Source organism: Octodon degus, unplaced genomic scaffold (genome assembly GCF_000260255.1).
Source record: "Octodon degus isolate 3935 unplaced genomic scaffold, OctDeg1.0 scaffold00189, whole genome shotgun sequence".
Classification (NCBI taxonomy): Eukaryota; Metazoa; Chordata; class Mammalia; order Rodentia; family Octodontidae; genus Octodon; species Octodon degus.
Genome location: NW_004524765.1, coordinates 2,487,625 through 2,492,326, shown reverse-complemented (window position 1 = coordinate 2,492,326; position 4,702 = coordinate 2,487,625).

The following is a 4,702-nucleotide window of genomic DNA, read 5'->3' as shown; positions in this document are numbered from 1 at the left end:
AAGAAAGAAAAGATGATCACTAGTACCTTAGGAGTGTATTATTTAATTTCCATGTGTTTATGGGGTTTTTGTGGTTTCTTTTGTCATTTATTTCCAGTTTCATTGCACTTTCATTAGACCATATGCATCAGATAATTTCTGCTTTCTTACATATACTTAAGCATTGCATATGGACTAATGTGTGGTCTATTTTAGAAAATGTCCCATGTGTAGCTGAAAAGAATATATTCAGATGTCCTTTGGTAGAATACTGTATATGTTCACTAAGTCCATTTGTTTAAAGGTCCTGTTCAGTTATGCTAACTGCTAATTTTTTGTCTGCTTGACCTCTTTTTGGGATAAGGAGGTGTTAAAGTAATCCTATTAAGAATGTGGTATTCAATATTAGATTTTTCATGTCCGTTACAATTTGTCTTATATAGCTGGGTGCTCCTGTGTTTGATGCATACATATTTATGATTGTTATCTCTTTCTCTTGCAGTTTTTCACTAACCACTATGTAGTAGCCTTTATTTCATTTGATCATTCTTGGTCTGAAGTTCAGATTGTCTGTGAACAGGATTGCTACCCCTGCTTTTTTCTGTGGTCCTGGGGCATGTAGTATTGTTTTTCATCCTTTGACTTTTAGCCTATGAATTTCTTTATGAGTTACGTGTGTTTCTTGTATACAGCATAATGTAGGATTTTGCTTCGTAATCCACTCTGCCTGCATATTTCTTTTAGTTAGCGAACTGAGTCCATTTATGTCAATGGTTATAATTGAGATGTATGTTTGATATGTTATTTTCCTGGTATTAGTTACCTATTTTTCTCCTGTGTTTAAATATTTGCCCAATTTGGTGGGTTCTTTCCATTCTCATTCATGGAGTTGTGGTCATTTTGGTCCCTTTCTAGAATATCTTTTGTTAGTCTGTGTAGAGTTGGCTTGGTCATCATGAAATTCTTTAGTTGTTCTTTGTCATGGAAGCATTTCACTTCTCCATTAAACTTGAAAGAGAGTTTTGCAAAGTATATTAGTCTGGGTTGGAATTTGTTTTCTTGCAAAAGTTAAAGTACTTTGCTCCATGCTCTTTTTGACTTGATGGTTTGTGAAGAGAAATCTGCCATTATTCTGATGGATTTTCCTTTAAATATGATCCGCTTTTCTCTAGTAGCTTTTAGTATACTGTTCTTGTGCTGGATATCTGGGATCTTGATTATTTTCCTTTTAAAAATTTGGTTTAGTTTATATTTTCCATAATTTTATTGAGAAATAAATATCAATGAGACAGTTTCAAATCAAATTAGTAGGACAGTTTCAATAATTAATACACTGCACATTGTTTTCTTATTGGTTATTTGTTGTGTAAGATGTAAACATGATATCCTATTTACAAATGCTATTAGAACAAATCCCTCTATTCCTTGAATTAAGAGAATGTAGCTGTATATCTATCCTAATTATTTTGGATATACAGACACAAAATGGTCATTCTTTTGTATCCTTTTTTTTTTTTTTTTTTTTGGTGGAACTAGGGATTGATCTCAGACCCTTGTGCTTGCCAGGGAAGCATTAGAGCCAACTCCCCAGCTTGTATCCCCTTTTTTGTTTAGTTTTGTCATTTAAATATTATAGGTGTGTGAACTCAGCAAAATATTCCAAAATAGTCCAGTAGTCCATAATAGTATTGGGTTTTCTATATGACTGGCAATGTCAGAAGTTATTGACTTGAGTGTTTTACAGCTCAGCATAATAATATGGCTTTACTTCTTACACTTCTTTTTTATACTTTTCTGCTGGATGGTTAAAACCAAGATAAAGCAAGACCTATGTAAAAGAATTGTAGCTTTTGTATCTGATAAGGTCTGTCAAATGGGATCTTGATTATTGTATGCCCGGGTGTTGTTTTAATTGGGTTGATATTATTTGGAGTTCTGTATGCCTCGGTTAACTATATGTGAGAGTGTTTCCCCATATTTGGGAAGTTTTCTGCTATTACTTCTGACCATATTCATTTTATATTGTTTATGTTGATTTCTTTCTCACTGATGCCTATTAGTCTTATGTTGTTCATCTTTGCATCATCTTGCAGCTGTTGAATTATTATTTCCTAGATCTTAGTTGCTTTTAGGAAATCTTTCCTTACCTTTTCACTAGCTGCAACAGCATCTTCAAGGTCTGAAAGTCTATCTTCACTTTCATTCAGACAGTTGGCCAACTTTTTTTTTTTTTTTTTTTTGATAGAACCAGGGATTGAACTCAGGCCCTTGAGCTTGCCAGGGAAGCACTTATTCAACTGAGCCATCTCCCCAGCCCAGTTTGCCAACTTTTAATTGAGCTCTTAATCTCTTGAATATCTCTTTGAACCTACTTCATGCATTCCCTTTCTTTTCTATATTGCTCATTCAAGGTTTCCATCATTTTTCTATTCTCTCATTTTTATCAGTTTCTTCTTTAGAAACACTTAGTAATTCTTTCACTATAGTTATCATTTCTTTTTTTACTTCAGAAATTATTTCTGATCTGATTCCCTATATACCTTTCTGCAGTTCTTTACTTCAATTGCTATTATTTCAGGTGTGTGACTTCCATTTTCTTCTATGCTAGTGTCTCTTGTGTTTGTTCTAGGTGGCCTTGGGGCCTGAGAATGCCTTTTGCTCCTTCTGTTTATCATTTTATATTTCAGAGAGAACTCTTTGAGTTCTGTGATGTGTGTGTGTGTGTGTGTGTGTGTGTGTGGGTGTGTGTGTGGGTGTGTGAAAGTTTGATACTAGTTAGCTATATCACTGTGGCCATAGTCTCTCCGTATAGTCTGTTCTTCAGGTATCTCTTCTGTGTCAGATTCTTGTTTTGTGTGTGTGTGCCAAGGGTTTGCCCTCTCTATTGATTCAGAGTGAGATATTGGTTTCTGTTCGGCACTGTCCTCTGACCTTTGGTGTAGAGCTTTGGTGAAGTTATTACTTAAGCACCTTCTGATATTATTACCCAAGAGAGATCATGTGGTTAAGGCAGATATAGGTTTCTATTTACAGTGTTACAATTATCAACACTAATAATGGGTAGTGAGATTTAGCAATTGACAAACTTTTGTAACTAATGAGTTTGTATTTTAAACCATAACAGCAAACATTATGCCTGTATAGCTAAGCAGATATTAAATTAGGAATTTATATTTAAATTAGTTCCCCTAAACTCCATCTGGTCACCTCCCCTTGATCTACCTGGAGTCTTCTAGGCAGACTAGTTCACCCCAGTCACCTGCTTTAATGATCTTGTAGATCTGGGCCTAGCAGTGTGTCTCAGCTTACCGGGTCTGGATTTACCAAGTATGAACTCTTCCTGCTGGACCTGGCTTGAGTCTGCCTGCTGTGCTTGGCTTTTTCCCCCTCTGCAGCCAATGGAAGTGAACCTGCTGTGCCCCACTGGCTAGATGTTCTGCTCCTGGCTTAGCAGGCTGGGTCTCACCCCAGCTTCTTTACAGGGAGAACCCCCACAGGTTCAGTGGACACTGGGCCTGTCCACTGAAGGTCCAGAGCCTGGTCCCACATGCCAGGCCTGTCTGCTGGAGTTTCTAAGAATATAGTTATTTTAAAAAATGTTACTAAACCAAATCCAGCAGCAAAGAAGTAGGATTATACACTATGACCAAGTGAAATTTACGACACAAATGCAAATAGGTGCGAATCGTAAAAGCCCAATGGAGGCCAAAATCACAAGACTCTCATGCAGAAAAAACATTTGGGAAGAGGAGAATCCTTTCATGATACACATTTTAACAAATTCAGAATACAGACCTTCCTCAACGTCATGAAGGACATCTATGAGAAACCCATAGCTGTGAGATTGAATCAAGTTGTTTGCACAGAAATAAATTCATATCCACTAATTTAGTGGGTTCCTTTTATAACACAGCTTTATTTATCTATCTGTTGTTTTTACCTATATACTTTAATAGTTCACCTGTGGAAGCTAAATATTAATCCTTGAGACTAAAAATTTATAGATCCTTTTAGACTTTCTACATATATAATTATACACACTGTGAATAATGGTAGTTTTATTTTTCTTTTAAGTGATTTTTGCTTTTTGTTTTTATGGGTTTTTTGTTTGGTTACTGAGACCAGGAGTTGCTATGTATTTTAGGTTGGCCTTGAACTTGCTGTGTAGCCCAGACTGGACTTGAATTTACTCCAGTCCTCCTGCCTCAGCCTCCTAAGTGCTAGGATTATAGTCTTTTATTTCTTCATTTTCCTTATTATACTGCCTAAGGCTACCTATGGAGTGTTGAAAAGAAGTGATGCTATAAGGCATCCCAGCATGCACAGTCCTTGGGTTCAACCATCAGGGCCTCCAAAAGCCACCAAAACGGGCAATCACCTTCATCTTAAAGTGATCACAGTTAACCTTACCAGCAATAACCCACATTAATACCAAGAAGGGCACATATTTCACAGATTCCACCCCCCTTAAGTCCATAATTTCAGTCAACTCATTAGAAAATAGACAAAGCAAATTTAGGCAATTCAACAATGAATGTTGAGGTTATGGAGGACTAAAAATTTGTCACAATTGGTGAAGACCAAAGACTCTTAAATACAGTATAATATTCAGGGGAAAAGAACACTGATGGAAAAAGTGGTCAAATCACAGCATCTGGGGGTGGATTTGTAAAACACCTGCCCAGCATGCATGAGGTCCTGGGATCAATCAATCCCCAGCACA